This window comes from Falco punctatus (assembly GCF_963210335.1).
Source record: "Falco punctatus genome assembly, chromosome: 7".
Lineage (NCBI taxonomy): Eukaryota > Metazoa > Chordata > Aves > Falconiformes > Falconidae > Falco > Falco punctatus.
The window spans coordinates 23,319,206-23,344,550 of NC_137587.1; the positions used below are offsets into that span (position 1 = coordinate 23,319,206).

General features: G+C 39.8%; 1 protein-coding gene across 2 annotated transcripts in view; it reads right to left on the reverse strand.

Moving 5' to 3' along the window:
* MIDEAS (mitotic deacetylase associated SANT domain protein) overlaps nt 1-25,310 on the reverse strand; it is a 63,859-nt gene extending 38,549 nt beyond the window's left edge. For both annotated transcript variants that reach the window (XM_080397676.1, XM_080397677.1), the window contains exon 1: nt 10,140-25,310. The gene's annotated coding sequence lies outside the window, so the exon portion shown is untranslated. The remainder of the gene's footprint in view (nt 1-10,139) is intronic.
* Nucleotides 25,311-25,345: the final 35 nt, after the last annotated feature.

The window sequence follows — 25,345 nt, forward strand, 5'->3', positions numbered from 1 at the left end:
GAAACAGCTCTCCATAAGAGCCAGACTGAAATCACCTAAGCCACAGAGATCATAATTTTGTTCACTGATGACCTCATTTAAAGCAAAGTAACCTGGCTAGGGAAACTCTACTCAATCTGCTCTACACAGAAACTGGGGCCTCATTTCTAATGTGCAGTCCAGAAGCCTCAGTTCCATATCTCAGATCTGTAGAACAAACATAAAGGGATTAAGCATCTCGCAGAGAACCAAAAGTCAGACTTGCAACCAGGATATCCAGGAAAAAGCCAGTCAAAAGGGCCCATAAAGGATGCATCATAGGAGCAAATATGTATCTTCATCTGAATGAAAAAAAGTTGCTATTCCACCTAAGGCCTAAGTGCCTCTATCTGCTGGAGGCCCACAGTGGGTCCACAGACTCTTTCTGAACAACAAAGCTAGCTCCTTCCTAAACAACAGTAGGTGTGAGAGAGCATGACCTGTACAAAGCAAGCTGACAAAACACACACCCAGCCACCCAGATGCAGATTCAGACTCTCTTGTATCAGCCTTCCCCTAATGGACATGCATCCCCATCAAGCAGCTCCCTTGGATGGAGCAGCATCTCTGTTCCCACTCTTGACCTTGTATGCTTCTTGTTAGGTCAGAGTATAGTTCTGTAGCCTTTGTTGAGGGTAATATCATCAACACAGATGATAACAAGGCACAAACAATCTAAGTTGTAAATTTACATTACAATGTGAATTAAAGCAGTGAGATTGCAAGAAAGGGAGAAGGTTGGGCAGTTTTGTTGTATGTCTTGTGTCACCAGAAAACACTTCCTCCCTGTACAGTATTTTTTTTACCTTTTCTTTCAAGTCTGTCTTTGGTCTTAGCTGTCCCACAATTGTCTACCAGTTTGTAAATCTAAGTGTGAACTCACATATTAGATGCAGGAAACTCCATGACTGGAAAATCTAATGGTCCTCTGGGTCAGGGCAATGAGCAAGACTTCCTCTAAATTCTAGGTACCTGCTTCTTGCTACTGAGCATTTTAATTTCAGTATAAGCAGCCTGTTGTGACTACTTATGAATAAAAGGCTCAATGAAATGATAAATAGAAACACTTCCGCCAACCCCCCAAATAGTAACACCAGTTAACTTCGGAGGTGGAACACCAAAAGCACTCCAGGCTAATAAAAGAGGTGAAGAGCAAGATTTTACTTAAGATTTTTAAAGGCTAAACAAACACTTCTTGGTAAGACTATGGATGTAATTTCTTAAACATTTTAACCCAACTAATACATTAGAAAGCTCCCCTTAAATTCAATTTCTAAGCGGTATTCTTGAAACAGACCTCCATAAGACCTGCTGGTACAGATCCAGTCACAGCATTACAACCTCCACTAACAGATCAGACCCGCAAATTTGCTTGACAAAAGGGACAGCTACAGCTCACTTAGAACTTTAAGGTCTACATGTAGCCTGCAACTTGTTACATATTATTCAAACTAAAATGGTAAATCCGTGCAGTTTTTATGTTATGAGCCTGCATATTGGCTCAGAATATGAAAGAGTAAAACTGCAGACTTATCTATACCATGTAGCCTGAGAATTACAAAGCAGGTGCAGTCTTTTCTCTTAACACTCACCATGTGAAGAGCAGAAGCAAACCATCATAAGCAGATCTGAATTATTCTCAAAAGTCTCTTAAGTAGATTTCTGCTCAAATTTTTTTACAAGAGACTATAGAAAACTGAATTATTTTTTTTGTTTCTTAAGAAATTATATTTCTATATTAGACACCAAAGACCTACTGCAAACATCAGTGCCATCTCTGCTGAGTAACATGTGAACCAGCTCAAATACTGGGGTTTCTTGTTTGCTTTTTGTCATGCAGTCCTTGAAACATTTTATTACTGTACTAGATGGACTGAAGCGTTTACAACCTGAGATCCTGATCCAAGTATAGTTTAAATACCAGTACCTTCCATGAAGGAAGCATTAAAAACTTCTAAATCAAAGTGTTTTCCTACCTTGGTGCTTTTTTATTTTGTGTGTGCTTAAGAAGGATTTTTTGGTTTGGGGCTGTCTTTTAAAATCAAGAAGTTTTGCCCTTTCATAGAAAACTCATTCAGTAAATAGTAAATTACAAACATCAACAGTAACTTCACAGTATTGTAACAACAGAATATTGCTGGTCAGGATTGGAAAAGATTATTGATTGACATTTACCACCACGGGGGGAAAAAAACACAAAACACTTCTGTTTTAAAACAGTAAAAGCCAATTCAACATCACCCAAATATATAGTCAGCATAAAAGCAGCAGCATCTTGCCAACATGGCTGTTTTAATATCAGCTCTGTCCCTTTAACTAAGTATCAAGCAATTGTTGATGTTGATAAGTATTTGGGCCACTGCCTTTGGTCTCATACTTCCCTAATGATACTTCTGACAAAGGTGTCTTATGGAGAAATCCATAAGTTTGCTAAAAAAGCAGCAGTGCAACCTGAAGAGCCGTAAAAGGTCTCCAACCTCGCTCTGTCACCTCCAAGTTAGAGGGATGCTTTGCTTCTTTATGACCAGCCTGCTCAAGTTCCTTTTGTCTCCTGGGCTTTGCACTTCAGCAGATACATGCTTCTGCCATTCTCGGACAAATAAACAAAAACCTGCATCTTTGCATAGATGTGTGCACAGGCAGGCTACTTCGTTTTAAAATGCCAGGAGAGATTACCTGAATGAGGAAACTGAATCTTCCAGCGTGCAATTTGTATCAATAGTAATTATTATTATTTAAGAGCATTTCCAGATGTAGAGAAAAACTTAGAAATCAAGTATTCAAATTTGCATTTTATTTCTTTTGCTAAGAAAGTTATCCGATTTTAATTTCCTCTGTAAAGGTAAGGTAACTAGGTTTATTTATATTGCAAATTAAAAACTTCAGATAGGCTTTGTTTTTAAGGAAAAAATACCAGCATTGACTGCAATGAAGCTTCTTGCAAGGTAGCCCATTATTGACCATTAACAAGCATAAAACCAGAGTACAGTACCATGTGTAACAAACATCTGAGGTTTTTGATACCTCAGTACTTCAAATGTTTATAAATTAATTTTAATTTTGAGTCTGAGATGCAAAGAATAAGGAGTTTAAGGAGTTCTATATTCTTTGCATATTCTTCGGCAATAGAAGAGCATTTTCATTTCAGATCAATTTTTTCTACAGAAAAAGTTATACTACATTTTCTATACAAAGTGGTAACAGCAAAATAAGCCAGCTAGTACCATAACTAAAATATTTCACTTTTGCCAAATAAAGAGGACTATAAAACAAACAAACCCCAACAAAAACAAGGAGTCAAAGTAGTTCTTATACTGCCATAGGAAAGAGGAAATGTCTTAAATATATTTTGCATTCTTGCATGTATTTAGAAAATCATGGTAACAGAGACCACTTCAATACTGAAATTATATCAGAAAAAAATGAAGCCCATAATCAAACACAACATTTAGCACAATTCTTTACTTGCAATAACACCCTTTAAGTAAAAAAGACTTTCTGAATATTGAAAGAGGGCAATTTTTACTTAATACTGACTTTTAATACTAAGAACGCTCAATGGTAAAGTAATACTTTTTCATTCCTAGCTTTCATTTATAGTATATTTACTTTCCCCCAGCATCTCAACACCCCTTAAAACACCTTCATTTAAACAAATACTGATGTAGAAAGACTACATGATTTACTTACGATATATACTTGAAAAAAACTTACATTTTCTAAGAATGTGCAAATATTATAGCTTTCCAATTAAAATACATATAAATTTATAATCTTAATTCAATATAATGAAGATTATATTATAAATATTCCCAATATTTAGCATGTCTCATACAGGATAACATCTAGAGTTTGTCGAAAAAGATTCTAAGAATACAATTCAATACAGATTTTTTCTAAGTAATGAAATCAAACTAAACCATAGGGCCAGTAAGTTTTCCCTGCCAGTTTCACATACACAAGTATTTGGCATCCTAAGTTGTCATCATTGGAATCTCCTAAAGCAATCAGAATGCCTTACAGCTGTGATGCTCTCTCCTCTCACCAGGAATTTGGCAGTGCTGGGATTTCATTCTCAAATGGTATAAAACCAATTCAAGATAGAAAAATACTTCTCCACCCAAGTGTAGTCATTTCCCACAAACACAGCAAATTCTCCTTTCAGGAAGTGCTTGAAAGAATGAACAATACATTATGCAGGAAGAAATAAACCCTGAAAATAAGACAATTTAATGGCAAATAGTCCAACAGAATCCCAACAGTATTTTTAACATATGGCACTTTGTCTTACTTTTCTTCTGAATGTGTCTAAAGGTGACTATTCAGGATCAAAAATCTGAACAGTTAAGAATATTACTCAATGCCAGACTTGTTGACTTGCATTACTAAAAAACTCTAAATAATAATGTAATTTATGACAAATTACTACGAGACTGATGCAGGAGTTTATAAGGAGATGCTCAAAGAATCGTAAGTGTACACAGACACGGCAGATATGGCTGCACCTAAACATAAATGATTAAGCCACATTTGAAATCATGCAACATCCTCAAACAACCTGGGATCCAAACAGAACTGCAATTTTACCCTATGAACTATACCGTAACATAACAACTTGAAATTATTCAGACTCCTGGAACTAGTTTCAGCTTTAGACTTCATCAAAATGCACACTGCAGACAAGGTGACAAGCATTTCAGCAATCCTTCTGCCCCACAAAAGGTAGCTTCAGAGAACAGATTCTATTTTACCCATGCTGAAGGGATGCAGCCAGTCTGGTAGCTGGAAATCAACCATCTAAAACTGTACTACAACTAGACCACAAAGCCAAACCAGTATTTCAAAAAGCCTTCTTAGTTAAGAATAAAGATAAAGAAAAGAACAATCCTTGCAGCCACAATTCACATTTTGGTCACTATAGCTCTAGAAATACCAAAAGCAACATTATTAAAAACAATCAACTAAGATAAAACCCAAAATTCAGCAATATTCAAGCTTGAAATAATAGTACAAACAATCAAAACTTTTAAAAAGTTTTATAAAATATAAACAAAACTTCACAAGCAGTACTCTAACACCACAAGAAAAAAAAAAAACACATTTGTTCTCAGGGAAACTGAGTTTAAAATGAGAAACATAAAGGTATATAACAGAATAGTGTTTGTGTACACATAAATATACATGCACATTTAATTTGTCTTCCCAAAATAAATGAGAAGAGGATACACCAAGATATATTACAGTGTAACCTCTCCTATTAGTAAGCTATGATGGGGAAAGCCAAGCATCTGAGAACCAATTTTCATGTGAGAAAATAATATACAGTAAAGAAGAAACAAAATGTGAATACTGACTTGATTCCACTTCCTATCTCTTTACATCCCAATATTGACCGCGTAATGAATCAATAACATATTTAGTAAGAAAGATAACAGAATTGTTTCTCAGTTTACTAGTTTGGTCATTCATAATATTTAACTTGTTTCAATCTTTACCAATACTTACTATGCAAAACCTTAAAACTGATTTTCAAAAACTAAAGACTAAAAATGAAAGCATTATTCCATGTTTTGCTGTAGGCCTTTAAACAACAACAAAAAAGAAAAAAACAAACCACTGAACACTTTGCCACCCCTCCAAATCTAGCCTTTCCCAGTTAACTTCTTTATCAACAACAGCTGTAGATGCAACAAGAGGCATTCATGTAATTTACTTGTACATAAAAAAAAAAATAATTCATTTCTAAGACGTAAATTTCAAAGCATATCAGTACATCTTCCATAGTACATATAGACTAATTAATGATATTAATACAGGTCTGCTAATCAGGTGGCTGTCAGTTGCACCAAATGCGATAAAAAGCATCAACACAGCCAGAAAAGCAAGGAATTAATTACCAAGATTTATCTCTACATCCCCATTCCATCATTTGCTCCTGAATACCTGAATGTTGGCTGCATTCAGAATGCATACACTCACATTTTTTCCCTGGCTTGAAGAGCATAGCTTTTATTGTAACATTCTGTGTTATTTTTCAGTTGGTGGAGCTGATCAGCAGAGCACTCAAGAAGGGGTACAGTTGGAGACCATTCAGAGTCAGAAGTTACACAAAACGTTGTGAAGTGTTTATTGAGCAGCCTCATGCTGGAAACACATGCCATTTGTGCACTGGGAGCTGCTGTAGCTGCCAAAGAGCTTCCACATGGAATGCAAGTTGCTGGTATGCAGCTACAAAAATTTAAATTATTACTTGAGCAACCACCTCCTTCAAGGGCCTACGTATCACACAGGCATTTCTTGGTTTGAATGCTCAAATCACACTAAAGGGAACATGTGATTCAAAGCATGGACAACTCCTGCTGACAGATAGCTCTGTGCCACACTTCCAATTGCTAGGGGAGGTCCTAACGATGATATTTCCTTGAATTAGCAGTACATCCCTCCTATTTACAAATTGCTCAGTGACAAGTCTTCCATTTGGAGCTGACTCATGAGCCTCGGCTTGCCTGTGCCAGAATTCGCTAGCTTTTTGGACACGTGTTGCAAAACCTCACTGCATGAACTCCAGCCTCCCCTACCCCCCGGCCCCACCCCTCACCCCATTTCACATGATACTCAGAAAAGTGGGGGGTTTATCCCTTTATGGGAAACATAACTAACTGCACTGGAGACAATAAGCATATTTACTACATTTCATTTTAGCGTAAACTGTAAGTTACTGCAACCAGTACTAAGATTTTATGCAACGCCTCAGAAAATGAAAAAAAAAAATCTTTTTTTATAAAAAAAAAGGTGAAACGACAAAAAAAATCAGCTCTTATCCCTAATACAAGTCCCTTCAACATCCTCATTCCACGATTTGATCAACAGATTAAAAAAGCAGCTGCTAAACGTTTACCTGAGCTCAAGGGAAAATTAGGTACATCTCTTGAGTAGAAACTCCTCAAGAATTGCTAAGCATATAGAATACATATCCATCTTTGGAAACAGGATCACGGGCTAGACAGACTACCATCCTTATTCATGGCAATCACTCCTGTCTTACTACATGCCGGAACACACCCCTCCACACAAACTGCTTGCTACCACCATCACCCAGGTAGCCATTTCCAAAGAAAGGCTACAGGTCCTGCATCAGTGGCAACTTAAGGGATTGCCTGGCACAGCTTGGCAGAATAGTATCATGGGAGGGATGCCAGGCTTGAAAATACCTCCTACAGTTCTGCAGCTACCACTTATGTCACTTATGGATGACAATAAAAGTGAAAATGCAAAAGCATAAATTAACATCTGGAATGATTACGTAGGATCCCAAAATGCTTGTTCCGTGCTACAGCCCTCAGCATTTCATATCACCTACTACTCTCATGCACCTGGAAGGGTTAAAGGCCAGCACAGCTACACCTCCCTTTGCTAACATGTACACAAATGTGTATCTATGACTAATTCCACTGAGCACCACAGGACAACTCATGGACATTAAAGTTACCTACTCCTTTGTATACAAGCCCAAAGAATCCTGACCTAAAATGTTTTCCCCCACCAGGTAGGCTGTGAAAAGCAAAATACTTACCTTAAGTAATAGTTACGTTGTATCACTACCACAAATGAGTCAAGGCATCTTTAAGCAGTTTCTATTTTCACCCAGAAGTAATTTTGACATTAAAACACCCAGTATAACATAGATTGACAAGCCGATCAAGACATTAAGAACAATCCAAAGAAAAAGCTACAAATAAAACATTGTAGTAATGCACAGATAAAATGTAACTTGACTTATTTTGTGTTAAAACAAAATGCTCCTATAAATTTACAGGATTATCATGAAAGTCTGTCAAGTGATAGGCCTAATACAGCGGTTAATCAGCCACTTGCTAACAAAACAAAACTGTAACAACCCCCTCATCCCCCCCCAAAAAAAAACCCCAAATGTAAACTTCAGCACATCACTATGTTCTTCATTAACAAAGCTACATATATTTTACATGAAGCATTTAGCTGACAACCTGAGGGGACTACCAGTAATAAGATGATCTGTGTGTATTCAACTAAAATATGTTCCAGTTGAACACCAAGAAATTTTAAAGCAGCTTTTCATTTTCACATTACTTTCCATCACAGTGCTCAAAACACTTTATAAGCCTTCACAGAATTTATTAAGACATCAGCAATGATGGTTAACACTTTTCCAGAAAATTTTCACTAATCTTAGGTCGATTTCTGAGTCCAGATCTGAAATCTTTTGGATTTGATACTTCATGAATTTCAAGTACTTCCAAACTGATAAAATTACAGGTAACCAACATCTCTGAAAAACAAATCTTACGAGTTGCATCCACAAGAACTTCGGCATAATTTTGACAGTCTTTTAGTTGAAATTTCAACTTGCTAATACAGTGTCTGTGGCTCAATGCCTTGTCCTGTCTCTCAGCCAGCGCTGCCTGCAAGATCACCGAGCACGATGCAACTCTTCAACTAAAGTTGAAACAGCATGTTCAAAATTTATGTCCAGTCCAGCACTCCTGTCAACCTCTAATTTTTTGTGGCCTGACACATAAGCTCTTCCAGTTCTCTCCATTTCCAAGAAAGCTAGCTGAACTGCAGTTGCTAGAAACAAACCGGTGTTTCTCCCACACAAGAACTTAGACTAGTGCAAGAACTGCACTAAACCTGCAGGACTGTTAGCTAGCCTGCCTGATTTTCACCTGCTGCATAATCACTTCAGAAACATGAACCTCAGATACAACGAGCTTTCAGTTTCTTCCGTGATTTCAGGGACTACTGGTGGCGTTTCTTTTCTGCTGACTATTTCAGGTCTGCGACTTCTACTATCAGCCTCGTTCCACTTCTCCTCCCCCCCCCTTTCGGTAAAGTCGAAGAGAAATGGGGCGGTTCAATGCAGAATGCATTCTCTTTTTAGCATTTGCAATGCAAAAATAGGTTTTGTTCGGTACAGAAGTCTTGCACAATAGCCTGTGTATACGTATTCGGTCCAACAATGCTGTCCTATGCAATCATTCTGTAATTACACACAGTCATAAAGCTGCTGCTCTTGCTGCCTGGAACTGCAGTCTCGCCCTCTAAACAACCTAATATCAGTCTCCGCATTAGGACATTTCTTTTCTCTCTTCCCCTCCCGTAACTGCTTACTCCAGTACAGATGGCCTTTACACTGCGCCCAAAACACGTAGTCGGGAGGAAATCAAATTATTGTAAAAATGAAACTGTTTTAAAGAGAATGCCAAGTAAATCTCCGTTGAGCAAAGAGAATATTTCTCTGATTCTGCAGGCTGCAACCACATAAGACTTTACAGACCATAAATAAATCCTGCTTCTGCCTGTTTAAGAAAAAAAACACACGAAAACCAACCACACACACCAGCAACTTAAGTATTATATAAGACTCTCACATACGTGCGTGGGTGTATTGTCAGCTTCTACTGGTAAACTGCAAAGAATCAGTCCTTTGCAGTTGCTGCCAGAGAAAGAGCTGTACATTTGAGAGCACGGGATTTTTCAGAAATTATCAAATAGATTTCTCCCCACCCCATCCCCCTTCCACTGCGTAAATCCCAGCAAAGAAACCCAACCCTTGCAAGCCGAGCCCCGCCGCACGGCGTGCTCGCCACAGGCCGCGGCACACACGGAGCTACCCCGCTCCGGCACGCAGCGAGCACCGAGAAAAGCACACACACCCCCCAGTCCACCCCCCAAAATACCGTCCGCGGGCAGCTCACCCGGGCGCGGACACAGCCTCGCCGCCGCGGCAGCCCAGCGGCAGCCGGGGGGCCCGCCGGAGCCGCGAGGCGGCAGGCAGCGGCGAGCAGCCCCCTGCAGCAGCGCCGCGACCCCGGCCCCGGGGGGCTGCTCGGCCCAGGCGCGGAGCCGCTCAGCCCCGCCACCTCCACAGGTGCCTCTCCTCCTCATCCTGCACCCAGCGCCCACAAACAAAGCACATACCACACACACACACCGAAGACAAAAAAAAAAAAAAAAAAAAAGCGCCCCAGGAAAGACACCCCTTCTCCAAAATGGCAGGAAAACGGAAGCAAATCGTGCGGAAAAAGAAAAAAAGATAAACCCGCGGAAAAGAGGAGAGGGAAGAAAACGTGCTTGCTCACCTGCGAGGCGAGGCAGGGCCGCCGCGGCCGGGCACCTGCGGGGGGACGCGGAGCGGCAGTTCGCAAATGCGTGGGGGGTGGGGTGGGGATGCTAAAGAAGGAGGAGAAAAAAAAAACCAAAACCCCAAACTTTGTTTCTTTCTCTCCGGGACTCAGGGAAAGCGTCACTTCCTAGTGCGGTAAGCGGGGAGGCTCCCGGGCCCGGGCTCCTCAACTCCTCCTCCCGCCTCCCTCCTCCAGCCCCCCCGCAGCGCCGCCAGCAGCCCCGCCGAGCTCAGCCTCGCCTCCTGGCACCGCCTGGCTCCCCTGCCCTTCCACAGATCTCGGCATGACCTTCTGTGCTCGGCGGTGGCTGCAGTTTGCAGGGAAGGAGGGGAAATCCCCGACGAGTAAGGGGCGGGGAGAGAGTTTGCGACGCTGATTTGGAAGCCAAGCCCTGCAAAATACTGCCATGTTCAACACCTGGCAAAACTCGCCGCTCCGATGCCCCGAGTCCAGTGCCAGCCTCTCCAGCGCGATCAGGCCTTGTGGCCTTTCTTTCTAAGGAAAAACAAAGAGCTTTTTGGGTTTTAGGAACCACTCGAACCCGAGGAAAACGTGGGTTTTGTTTCCCCCTTTTGGCCCCTTTTTTCACAGCTTTTTCTGAAGAAAAAGTGAAAAAACAGGGAAGGGAAAAAGGATTTGTATTAGGTACACAAATCCTCAGGTCGTCTCTATACTGTTGGCTGTTTTACCAAACACCTGAAATTTACTTTCAGAAGAAAGCTTAAATCTGCTTTCACAAGAACACATACTGCTGAGGTTCCTAAAAATGTTCCGCTTGCCTGCTGGAATATGGCTTCCTTGTTGCCTTGGTCTGAAAGTAAAAAACAGAGCGTTCTGGCAAATGCAGGCACGCTACTTAAGGCAGGAAATAAAGAAGTTGCTTCTTCACTGCTCCCCCTGTAGACTGCTCTGATACTCGAGTTTGTTCACAACCAACGAAACTTGCAGAATATAAAATAACATTAAGACAGCATTCACAGATTAGACACTCGTTCAGTGAAACATGCTAAGCAACACGAAAATGCCAAACATTTTTCCCCGACGTGCACGCTGCCACGTGTTTACCTTCATCCAGCCTTAGATCATCCAGCGCACAGCAGCGCAACTTTTTTTTCAGACCAGCAGGGCAATTTCCCTTCTAGCATGTATTGCTTTATAGAGTGAAATACAAAAGTAATTTCTGCACTGCTTGTTCTAGTTTGCATTTCTTTCATGACAGTTCCTGGCTCCTATGCAGAACTTTTTACCAGGGAGGCTCAAGTTGTGTGGAAACAGCAGCCCAGGGAAGTGACTTACCCATGACTACAGAACGTATCTGATGCATAACCAGGTTTCTCTGATGAGTCCCAGGTCAGTAGTCTAATTACCACACCCAATCTTTTCCTGTCACAGTGCAGAGAATAATAAAGACACATGGAGGTGAAAAGCAAAATAGTAGCCACAGGTACTGCTGGTAACGTTTTTCTTCTTTCACAACCAAAGGTATCATTTGATACAACACTGTCTCAATAGGACATTCAAGGAAAACTCTTCTACACTGCCATTAGTACATTTGCTTTTCTAAACTCCTGAATAGACTGGAGCAATGGGTCAATAACTATTTAAATCAATACAGAAATAATATTCACAGCTGTTCATAAATTAGCTACTATGTAAAGCAAACTTAAATAACTGAACATATAATGACTAAAACTGAAGTCAAAGGCATGCAACCCATTAGTTTAATTTGCCCTAATAAAGGCTGAAAAGACAGATTTCATAAACTGGAATTATTTCCTCCTCTGTTATAAAATGTTAGACAACCACTGCCTCCCAATGAAGCACATCAGATATCGATAAGATTGAAACTGCTTATCTCAACTTTCATTGGGGAAAACAACCAACCAACCACCAATCCACCGCTCTTCTATGACTGTAAATCATGTTGTAACACCAAAGCATAGCTCCTCCTTCCAGCCAGAACAAATGCACGTTGTACCTCACATGTGTGTTTTCAGTTTGGGAAGCAAAATTATGAGCAGTGTCTCGTGTTTCACAACACATAATCACGTAAGAGCAGCAGACAATGGCAGAAACATCATCATCTGGCTACAGAAGCTAACACTGCACAGACCGGGGATTATGCTTTCTACCCTTGTCTAGGAGACATGTTAACATTGTTGGGTTTTGATAGTTGCCTCCTAAATAACGTATAAGCTAGATAGGAGTCCTTCTTTACTGAGCCAAAGACAACATAGTAACCACAAGGATGAAGTTGAAACACACTGTAAGATGCAAAATCTACAGGAAAGGATGGCACCTCTTCCTAAACATACCAAATGGGATAAGAACAAAACCAGGCAAGCATGTAGGTACACCGGACAGCTGATAGATCCGAAACAGAAGCAGCACACTTCAAACACATCATGGCATGAGGCATGTTTATAGAGCTGTATGCTACTGTTTATCTTACTGAGCCATAAACAGTTTTATGAAGTGTTTTGTAAAGATTTTGCCACTACACGCTCTTCAGTTTTTAATCTGTTCCTCACGTTATGCAGTCCTTACATCTCCTCCAAAACCAGCTATCATAATTTTCCTCCTTGCAGTAGCAGCTTTTGCTATTTTTTTTTTCTTCTTTTCTCAGCATATGCTGAGACTGCATGCAGGCTGCACTTCCTTTAGTTTTACAGTAACAAAATTTAATACGCATATATTCCCTGTTACATTGTTATTTTATTACTGCACTGAAGGAGATTGGAAGATTTCCTAGCTATCACCATATAAAAATCTTAGGTTTCTTTGGCTTGTACAGACACATCATGTGATGTAACAACATCGACTCATATCATTAAATAAACTGGATTGCACTGAGTCAGAATCTGGATTAAAGACCATGTTTTGCATACTTACGTTTGCACAGCTGGGCGATAGGCTCAGTAGGTGGCACTTTTCACCAAGTCAGGGTAGAACAAACACCCCATCCTCTTTCTGGTCCCCAGGAGCTGAACTAGTGCTCTGGTATTACAGGAGACAATATGGAGCTATTACTTTTCCCTGAAATTAAGTATAAAATGAAGGTCTTAATCACTATCGCTAGTAAGAAAATAATTATGCTCTTTGTAATAGAAGTTTCAGATTCCAATAAGCCTAAAACTTCCATCTCAGAAGATAAGCTAGAGAATCAACTGACAGGAACCACGTGAAGTTCAGCACAGACTAAAGCAAAGCCTGGCACTTTGGCTGAACTAACCTTTTGCCATTTCACAGGCTGGGACTGACAAACTACTTGGAACCACTGGATAAGATCTGGGAGGTCCTGGTGAACAGTGGGGTAAACACCAGCCAGCAGTGAAGGCTAACAGCATCCTGAGCTGTATAAAGATAAGCACAGCTAGGTAAAGGGAAATAACTATTCCTCCTTACTACTCATTTGTTATCTGTGTCTGGAATACTGTGTCCAGTTTTTGGTATCCGAGTACAAGAAAGAAGTTGATAAACTTTAGTCAATAGAAAGCCAAAATGGTCAGAGGCTTGAACACATGTTCTCTGCAAAGACAGGCTAAGGGAAGCTGGGCTTCTCTAGTGTGGAAAGGAGAACAGGTAGCAGAGACTTAATGCCAGCCTTCCAGTAGCTACAAGGCTAGATCTTTACCTACAAGCAAAGGCAAAGCCAGGCTCTTTATTGAGGTGCACAGGGGGAGAAAGACAACGATCATAAATTGAAACAAAGCTGTTCCAACCAGCTAGCGAGGACAGTGAAGCAATGCAACAGGTTGCCACAAGAGGCTGTGGAATTTCCTTTCTTGGAAGTTTCCCATAGCTGCCAAAGAAAGCCCTGAGCAACATGGTCTGATTTCAGTGTTGACCCCGCTTTGAGCGGGTTGAACTGGTGACCTCCCAAAATCCCCTCCAACCTGAGTGATTCTATAATTCAAGAAGCAAATCCCTTCATCTCACATAAAAGGAGGATTAATTAAATGATAGGAAAATAGTTTGAAAAAATCTTATAGGAAATACAAGTTGTTTGTATGTTTCAGGTTGGTTGGGCTTTAGTGTTGAGGCTGTGAATTTAGATCATCAGCATAAATACAAAGATAGTCAGCATTTTTCAGCTGCATTATTGCCGGAGAAAATGCTTATAAGAATGCTTTTATTTCTTTTTATACAAGATTAATTATTCCTTATTACAGAGAAATTTCAGTTTCCCCAGTAACTATGTCTATCTCACATCTTTGTCAGAATTAAAATGAAACACTCAAGCTGTTACATTTGAAATATTATTTTAGTGTACAACTACTCTTGGGAAATTTGATGCAGTCAGAATGTTTGGAAAGAAAGGGTTTGCCTTTCTTAGAAGGGTTTGCAAAAAAACCCAAACTTGCGTATTTATTTTACTCTTCATATCTGAGTTTAAAACAGAACACTGAGTTTGCTTTACTAACTTGAGCAAGATTCAGCTTCTTTGATCAACTGTTTTATTTATAGAGCGTGTGTGTGTAAATACACATGTATACACACACAGAAGTATCATGAACTGGCTCCCTGAGAACCAGGATGAGACCCTGTTATATGAGGTAAAGGGAGGGACACTGTGGTGGTTTAGAGGAGAAACCGCATGTAAAAAAAAAAAAAAAAAGAAAAAGTTATTCACATTGATTAAACACTACTGAAAGAAGATTAGAAACCATGGTGAGAAAGACACTGTAAGAATCTATGAAGTACCAATGTATGTGGCATGCTGAAAACCAGGACTGCTGAAACTTTCCTCCTAATTTTACTAGGTTGTGCAGCCTTAAACACACTTTGCAGTCCTTTCTGTGTTTACTATCACTTTTCCCAGAATCCCACATGCTTTATTTTACAAACAATAGTCTGGGGTAACATTATTCATTGTTTACAATTGAAAAAAAAACAAACGTGGAGAAGCTAAGCAGTGAGCTAAAGGCCACATGGAGGTTCAATAGCTGAGCTTTGGTTAGCAAACTTTTTTAATCAAAATTTATCAATTTTTTTATCAAAATTTATAATAAAAATCAATTTGATGAGCAAGTTACATCATATTGATTTTCATGTCTGGACTCCAGAAGTATTTTGGCAGTCCTCCAAGCTGCCTTCCAATGCCAACTTGTGTCTACCTCAACTAGCAGTCTGTTTATCTCCATGATCTCTGAACATTCCTTAATTCTGTCATAAGTTACATAGCATGTTCAATAATATAGAAAAATAATTCAGTTCCTCTCTGTATGTTTATCGGTACAAATCTCATTATGGAATTTTCCCTTTTTCCCTCCACTTCTGCTGGTTTGTTGTGGGGTTTTTTTTTATAGTGAAAACTTGGTAAATCTTTTTTTCTTGCCAATAGGAACCTTAAAAAGCCTCATGCTCAAAGTACACTGTACAACTACAGCTATTTTGCAATATCTACATAGGGTATAAAATGCAATTTTAAAGCATAGCCCTAGCTAGGATGTGGTATTCCAAGGCAGGAATGCTTTCCAAGTATGGATGTGGTTATATTATTGTTGTCCACTGAGCATTTGAATTACCAGAAATACACTAACAACACTCAAGAGAAACACATACCTTCATGGCTGCCACAAGATTGCTAGCCTGAAGAATATCAGAAGCAGCAATTCTAACAGGCAGTCACGATGTCTTTTATCAACCCATCTCAATATATTTTGCATGTACTCTTAAACCCTCCTCTTTCTACAAACTAAGCAGGATCTTTCCTCCCTTGCAAATGCATGCTCCTCCCTTATTTCCTACTCTGCTCCTGCAGTCTTCTTTAGCTCCTCGAAGCCACAGTGGACTGAGAAAGCAAAGAAAACAAGCTGGAGGACGCCAACATAACGAGGAGCTACAGCAGAACAAACACAGGAATACACGTGGTCTATGAAGGCACCAACTGAAGAGGTATTCAAATAGCAAGCAAGACCACTTGCTGTAGCATTATATATCTGACGGATTTACCACAGCCTCTGCTTACAGGTACTTATAAATTAGTTTCTTTGCTCTCTCCTCACATGTACGAAAGAGGCATCCTCCAGTATCACTACTGCCTCAAGCAATCATCATCAAGCAATCAACAAAAGCAATCATTATCCTGGCCTCAGCAAGATCTCCTCCCCACAAGAAATGCTCTGAATATGCTTATGTTGTCTTCATGCTGCCATTTTAAGAAACAGCAGAAATCCACCATGCTCAAGGCAGGGAGTATCAAATCCACTGTCTACCAGTAATCACTGTGGAATCATGACATTGGGCTTTACAGATCAAAGTACATGAGAGAAAGGATGGAGATAACTTACCACTTCTAGAGTCTCTGAGGAATGGGAAGTGCAGGAAATTTGCACATGAAAAATGCAGGGGGAAAAGCAGCCCAATTAAAAAACAAAACAAAACAAAAATCACCTACAGACAACCCTCAAACCTCGTGTTTCCATGAACCAACTATGAAAGTTAGGAAGAAGTTATCAAGTTATGGGATCATCATTCTTAACATCCGCATTACTAAGAAAACAAATGTTACTACTGTTCAATATCAGGCGACTAAAACGGTTGGTGGTTTTTTTCCTCGTTTTGTAAAAGATTAGTGGAAGTTTTTGAAAGGTGCAGATTGGCTAAGGAGAAGACAACATTACCAGAGGATCAAAGCAACACAGAGGACAAAAAAAGAGGACTTCCCAACAACAAACACTGTCACAATTCACTATGAAAGATTATTTCATAATTTGCAGGGCGAAGCTTTGCTGCACTGGAGGCACACAGAAAAATTGATGGGGAAATTCAAAATGAGATAATGGACTTAAACAGGAGCCTATTTTCTGAGACCACTGTTTGTAAAAATTACAACCTCTCTCCTATTGCATGCACTTCAGTCTGAGAGTCATCAGCTGTGGTCTGAATATCACCAGCAGACCCTCAACCACGATTCTCCTAGTCTGTTCCAGCGAACAGCATCCTGTGTTCATTTCTCTGACATCCAAACAACATTCTGTCATGGCATTTCAGCTTCCAAAAAGTAGTGGTGGGAACTGTGAGAAAAGACTAATTATAGAAATTATGTAACAAGTTCACTTGGACAGCTCCTTGATTTGTAGACCTGATATCTCAAATTAGTCATGTACTGATAATAAAAATAATAATTAAAATATACACGTTTGCCAGCACTATGATATAGTCTATTTATTCCTATTCAGCATTCAACATTCTATTTTAAATTAACACAATTTGCAGTGTTTGCAAAGCCAGTACCCACTAAGGGACTTAGAGGATTATCCTGTTAGTGCTATCTTGTATGGCCCACCGAAGAAAGCCACACAAAGAACTAGGCAAGAAAGGCATCCAAACAAGATCTCATTTCCTCCATAGATGTACAAATGATCTCCCCAAAATGCCCTTAGAGACTGTCATTTAGATAGTCTCATGTACTGCTTAGAAACAGCGGAAAGCCTCTTCACTGCCAGCCAGCGATGCTTGGTAAAGCACAGTATGCCAATTATGATCTGAAGCAGGTTTTGCTTAGTTGCATCAGACCTTCCAGTTACCAATTGTTGATCAGCCTCTAAAAGACAACCCTTACCGTTACACTGCAGTTGCTTAGCTGAGAGTCAACACAGTTGCATCTAAGTTTCACATGTCCAATAAAATACTTGATCATCCATAATAAGAAGAGTAAGCACAACATCCTAGAATACAGTCACTGACACCATTAATACATTCCAGGCCAGTTGTGCTTACCAATCCTGCTTCTTTTCCTTAGAGGAAACAGGTGTAAGTCTTTACAAATTCTCATCTCCAGGCCAGTGGAACACAACAGCTGATTTGCTAACATCAAAGTTGTTAATAATTGACTGATAATAACCAAGTGCTGTAAATTTCCAGAATGGAATGTCTAAATGCTGAATAGATGAGAAGCATTCTACTAACATCCAGCAGCTCTGAAACAAGCACTGCACAGAGCTCCAAAAATATGCCTTTGTTATCTTGAGACTTTGCAAGTCTACATAGTCCTCTTCCACAAACTATTACTTGCTTTTCAAAAATAACACATCTTGCATGTGATGCTAAGTGCAAGAAAAGTTCCTTCTGAAGTTTTCTCATTCATTTTCCTCTTTTTCACACCTGTCATTATTCACCTTTTATCAGCTTCCATCTTTCATCTACATCCCAAATGTGTTTTCCCACAAATGCATAGGTTGAAACCCACAAGATGGAACTTTCCAATTCTGTTTGGTCAAGGATTAGCATACCAAGGAATCTTACAAGGAAGCTATACTACGTATAACTTCACACAGTCCCAAATACATCCCTCATACGAACAATATTTTTTCTAATTATAGAAGACCCATTTCTCTTTCTGCTTCATTAGCCATTAGCATCAGCTCTTCTAGCACTGGGATGCATAAGAAAACAGGGCAGTTTTACAATTACTTTGAATTTCAAGTATGAAAAAGAACAGAAATATGATGCACTATTTATTAACATTAGGATTTCTCTATGCAGCACAATCTATCACCCACTGCTGCCTCCTGCTCTGGTGTAGCAATCAGTAGCATTTTCAGCAAAGGTACTCATACATTTTCTGTCCTCAGTTCAGACAGAAACACTTGTCTTGACCGTTTTCTGTCAGCAATTTTAAACCAAAGAAACATAACCTAACATTACCATAAGTGTGATTGTGCAAAGATCATTTTGCGTTCTGAATAAGTCATTCCAGCCTTCATGACAGCACTTCTTCCTTCCCCCATTTTTCAGGATGGTCTAATATCTTGGTTACCTACATAATACATCTTAATTTATGATAACTTCTGTTCTTTCTAAATTACAAATTTAGTTTCATTTCCACTGAATGTTGCCAGTTTCCATCCACATAAGCTCTAAAATCACAGAACGGTCAGGGTTGGAAGGGATCTCTGGAGATCATCTAGTCCAGGGGTCCTCAAACTACAGCCCATGGGCCGGATATGGCCCCCCAGGGTCCTCAATCTGGCCCCCAGTATTTACAGACACACACACCCGGGGTTGTAGGTGGAAACTGAGCAGCCACAGATAACTTCCTGCCACTTCTGTGCACCGACCCACTGTTTAAAAAGTTTGAGGACCCCTGAAGTCCAACCCCATGCTAAAGCAGGTTCACCTGGAGCTGGTTGCAGTCACATCCAGGTGGGTTTTGAATGTCTCCAGAGAAGGAGACTCTACAACCTCTCTGGGCAGCCTATTCCAGTGCTCTGGCACCCTCAAAGTAAAGGTGGTCTTCCTCATACTGAGAAGGATTAATGTGTTGCAGTCTGTGCTCATTGCCCCTTGTCCTGTGGCTGGGCACTACTGAAAAAAGCCTGGCCCCGTCCTCTTGACACTCACCCTTAAGATATTTGTAGACATCGATAAGATCCCCTCTCAGTCTTCTCTTCTCCAGGCTACACAGGCCCAGCTCTCTCAGCCTTTCCTCACAAGGGAGATGCTCCAGTCCCATCATCTTTGCAGCCCTCTGCTGGACCCTCTCCAGTGGTTCCCTGTGTCTTTTGAACTGCTCTGTTGATTACAACCCTCTGAGCTCTGCCATTCAGCCAGTTCTCAGTCCCCCTCACTGTCCACTCATCTAGTCCACACTTCCTGAGTTTATGCATGAGTATGTTATGGGAGACAGTGTCAAAAGCCTTGCTGAGGTCAAGGTAGGCAGCATCCACTGCTCTCCCCTTGTATGCACAGCCAGTCATTCCATCATAGAAGGCTATCAGGCTGGTCAGGCATGATTTCCCCTTGGTGAATCCACACTGACTGTTCCTGATGACCTTATTTTTCTTTACATGCTTAGAGATGACCTTCAGGATGAGCTGTTCCATCACCTTTCCAGGGATGGAGGTGAGGCTGATTGCCTGTAGTTTCCTCACTTCTCCTATAAAACAAGAAAAAATAAGGGATCACTTACATTTAACATATTTATTTCCAATCTTGCAGTATTTTTTTAGACAAAGTGGAGAAACCAGCAGTAGAAGGAAATACTTTCAAGGTTATTGGTATTGTTCATCTAAAAACCACTCAATCTTTCCTGGTTTTAACTATAATTATGCATTACAAAGCACATACAACAACTACAGGCCATGACAACAAAATTAAAATTTAAACTTTTCAGTGGTGTCTACAACAGATGAGCGGTGACACTTCATATTGAATTGCAAAAATTCAAGGTATTTTTCCTGATACAGACATGCATGACTGAATCTTAAAGTATGAAACAATACTTATATTAGTACTTCACTGGTTGCAGATTTCTAGAGTATTAGTAGAACCATTTTTAAATTATAACTGGGAGATAGCATTAAATGGAAATGGCACACGGAGCGATAAAGAAAGAAATTTCCCCCATAGATGTGTATGCTTATCTAACATCATGATTCTAGATCAGAAGGTCCTGATTTCCTCAACTGTTCTGCAATAAAAAATGAAAGATATGATCCTAATATGATGCTGCACAGCAACAGAACAGTTCTCATCTACAATGTGCTCAGGTTGTTTATAAACATTAAATAAGTAGATATACCAAAATGTAGCTTTACCATATTTAATACTATAAAAGTTACTAGAAGATCACCTGACTTTTGGATTTGATTTAGGAAACTCACTAACAAACTAAAGACAACAGGAAAATCAGTCTCTGCAGCAAGCACTTAAATATTTTCTTCTCTTAAGGATAAAAAAAGGGTACAGACAGGAAAGGAAGCAAAATTATGAGTAAAACTTTGTGATAACCAAACAGCAGTAATCACTATCAGATTAAAATAACAACATTGTGCTCAGTTTTCATGTATTTAAAAGGTTTTACAAAATGGTAAAAGATCAGGTCCAACAACATTTATGCAAAAGCCTTTTAACCCTATGTTTTCATTACAAAAGTCAGATATCAAGTTGTGTTACTGACATAATTTACTTTACTAACAAAATAAGTTATTTACCTTAAAATGAATGGGATTCTTCAAGATGTGCCCTACAGACAGTCTTAAGGGTGAACATATATTAAAACCAGTAGCTTTGACTAGCAAAGTCTGTTTATAGAGCAAAACTTCCTTACCATCACAAAAGTGTAAGTGACAAAACAAATTCAGAACCTGCCTATGCCCTTTGGCCAATCAGAATCCAGATGAACATTTTAAAACAATGGCAAAAATGCATCAGGGCATTCCCAAGCATTACACATCAGAAAAACTAAGTTATTATAAAAAGTAGCAATTGGTTCTTTATCAGTATACCTACCAGCACAGATGAAGCCCACTTTGTGATTAGCTAGCAATTAGCATCAGTTAGCATTAGCCTCATATGACAGCTAAGTGGCCACCTGCAAAACTTTCCCACAAGTATTTCTGCCTCAGGCTAATGCTCAGTCCATCAGCAATACATTGTGAAGTTTGTTTCTTTTTACAGAACAAGACCTGCATGAATAAAAAATGCAAAAGCAGAGCAAAATTTAGAAGTGGATGGCATAACTTGAGTTGGATGATAGCTTGCTTTCACCAGCTGTCTACCCTTTCCAACATTTTCAACCAACAGGGAGCTGAGCTGCTCACAAATCACCTTTAAACTGCACTCTACAGCATGGTAAGTCACTCCGACATAAAGTCAGCTAAATGGCTCAGTTCAACCTCAGCAGCTGTCTCAAGTTAAACTTTTTCAGTTCATTTCTTACACTGATTCAAGCAATCACTGCAAATTGTGGTAATGACCTTAATGTGTTACTGTGCTCTGCTAAAGTTGTTGCATCCAGTTTAGCTAGCAGAATGAATCATCCGCAAGCCCTTAAAACATTTCATGCAAAGATATGTAGATTAGCTCAAATTAGACTCAACAGCACGTCACTCAACATTGCATTGAGTGAACAAGGGTGCTTTCTCCTTGTCTGCTCTGGCTCAGCAACGAAGGCAAGAAATATAACTGAAGGCTGGTAAACTAATGGTTTAGAAAAACAGAAACATCAAGCCTGCTATGGATGATTTTGCAATAATTTTTCTTACTGCAGCATAAAACACTGTTTTAGAATTTGTAGGACAAGTCAACTGGTTTTGTTACCCATTAACATGGAAAGGTATTGCTCTCTGAGTTCTTCCATAAGGCTGTTTTATAAATGGAGAAGGCACACTTTTTCTCAAGATACTTTCAGCACATTTCATCAGTTCTGTGAAGAATAGCTTCAAAGATGTTTAACTTTCTGTACACTTAAAAAACTGCTTTCCCACAGCAGAAAAGGGCATCTTATTTTCCTGTCATGTGAGACTTACTATCTCAAAAACAAACAGTTAAATTATGTTGCATTTGAGTAATGTAATTGATCATTCCTATCCACAGAATCCATGAAGGATGTTTCTGGAGAGACTTCATAGACCACTTTGCTCCCTACACACACAGGCTACAGAATCTGGTGTTATTCAGAATGCATGCACACCCTATATTTTGACGGCCAAAACATAGCTGCATTCAATTACATAACCGTCTACATTATTCATCTATACAGATTTAAAAAGACTACTTATTATAATGGTATTAATTAAAAATAACAAAGAAAGGGCACACATCTGTCAAGACTGTGAGTTACCTATGAAAATGGAAATGCGTAAAAGGTGAATTATTATTACATACTCTCATCAATATGATCCATGAGCCCAGCAATTCTTGGAAAATGAACAGGACTACTTTGTACTTTGAAATCATTTAAGCCTCACAGTATAGGCAGAATATGTAAGGTTTATATTTCGATATTGAGAGCAGGTAAACAGAAACAAAAAGATGATCTTCAGTTAGCTAAACAGTCAGTCAGTCTTAAAGGGAAAAAAAAAAAAAAGCCACCAGACTTTGAGTTCTATTTTAATCATTATCATTGGCTTCACCAAAATTGACAGCAATGTGATTTTAATCACTCTGAACCAGACAGCTGTTCCACTTTTATGTTCTGTCCAAGTTTACAGGATTCTGGGAGCTAATGACTTTGTATCCATGAGCTTTTTTTTTTTGTCCTTTTTTTGATCCTTTCAGATGAAATGGGATGAAGTCTTTTTAATCCCACCATGTGGCTAAGATACGTTTTTGCTTTCTCAAATTTGCCTGAAGTTGGTCAGAGAAAACTTTGAACTGGGGGGAGTGTCTGTCCAGTGAAGTAAGGCTCAGTGGAATGACATATCCCTATTCAGGTAGGCAGCGATGGTTTTTTTGGCAATGACCACAACCGTCTTCCAGCATAAACACATCCCCCATTTCATCTCTACCCCATCACTGTTTGACTTTAAAATGACAACACTCAGGTTGATTTAGCCTTATTTATATGTGGCAACAACCCCTAATATCTGTTAGGTAACAACTATTCCACTACCACCTGCTTGCAAGGACAGTTTTCTTTCACGTGAAAGGTGACTTTGTGTGGTTTGGTTGAGTCTGAGGTAGATTAAGCTAAACCACAAAAAGGCATTCTTAGAGTAGAACATGGATCCACAAGGCAAGTTAGTGCAGAAAAGCTACTGCATTTTAAATTCACACCTAAGCTTATTTCACAATAGCTTCATTAACAAAAGAGATAAGGGGGGGTGGGTGAGGGGTGGAATATAAGGGTTAAAACAGTAAACTGCAAATGATTGCTGTAACCACCTTTCAGGATAATCTTGTTTGTGGAGAAAACAAAGCTATGCTGTGCTAGGCAAGAGAAGGCAGGGTTGTACAGAGATTTTAAAAGCCCATTTAATGCATTGGGGTTTGGGTTGTTTTGGGGTTGGGTTTGTGGTTTTTTTGTGTATTTATAAAACATCTGAAGTTGCACTGTCATTATATATGGGAAAAAATATGCTCATGTACCCATATACAGCATTTGTTTTCACCACTTTTCTTTCAATTATTACTAGTCACTGAGATATACTACTTCTAAATTAACAGGGAGCTGTTCTCCATTAATACACTTCATAATCTTTTCCTGTTTGCTCATATAATGACATGTAACACTGGTTTCTGAAATAATTATTTCTGTAGTAATTGGGCTGCTCTTTTCTTGCACAAGTATGAAGCAAGTCAGTATTCGTTCATTTTAATGCAGGCCTTCTACATACAAGATAAGCCCATTTGAAACCACGGGGACAATGAAGAGTTATTTTCAGTGCATTACACTAGTAAGAAGTTGACCTATCTTTAGATCAAGTGATACTAGAAAAAAAAAGTATGGATGTATAAATCCCTTATTAAGATTCCTCATTCTTTCCCCTAGACTGTTATAGTTCCAGTAATGTTATTTCAACTAATATGAAAGGCAAAATTTTGTATATTACAGTGGCACAAATGTAAGTCATTCTCTTAAGACATGTATTATTAAACCTCTATGGGTAAAGCTACAATAGAAAGGGCTTTGCCAGCCTTTATGTGAGAGGCAGAGTACAAAGTCATCAGGATCATTAGTTTGGAAGAATTTTTCCAGTATTTGGTGGTCACTTTGAGTCTGCAGTAATTTCCACGGACTCAGTGGCCACTTCATGGACCTGTTTGCCTTTCCAGCATGGCGAGCCACCGCAACGAAGGGTGAGTACACAAAGCAATCCAGTCAGGCAGTGCCAGAACCTGAGCCCCACCCCGGGAAAGCTCTGGTTCCTCAGTTATTCATCCTTCTACAGCTGGTTCTTTCAGTAAAGATGCTTCTTCATCTGTATTCCACCATAGCAAAAACATGTATATAGTAAATACAACATTATAATTATGCAATAGCAACTTTGCTGGAATTCTACAAATGGCCATAATACAGCTTTGTATCGCATCAGTGAACAACATCTCATCCACTAGCAGTCCCAGGGACGAAGTACCTCTCAGCATTACTCTCTCTCTCCAAGGAAAACACCCCATGAGCTGCAAGGGCCTCATAATACAGACTTACATTGCATCAATGAACAACACCTCATCCACTAGAAGACGCAGGGAGAAAGTATCTCTCAGCGTTACCCTCCCTCTGCAAGGAAAACCCCACAGGAGCTGCAAGCGCCTTGTCCCAGCACCTCAGCAGATGGGCCACCATCACCTCACCCGCACAGGCGGCCGGGCCGCGAGGCAGGAGACCCCGGCTCACAGCCGTATCACCCACTCCCCGCGACACGGGAGGGCAAAACCGGGCACCTGGTGCCGTGGGAGACCATAAGCGGCCCAGGGCTGAGGACGCAGCC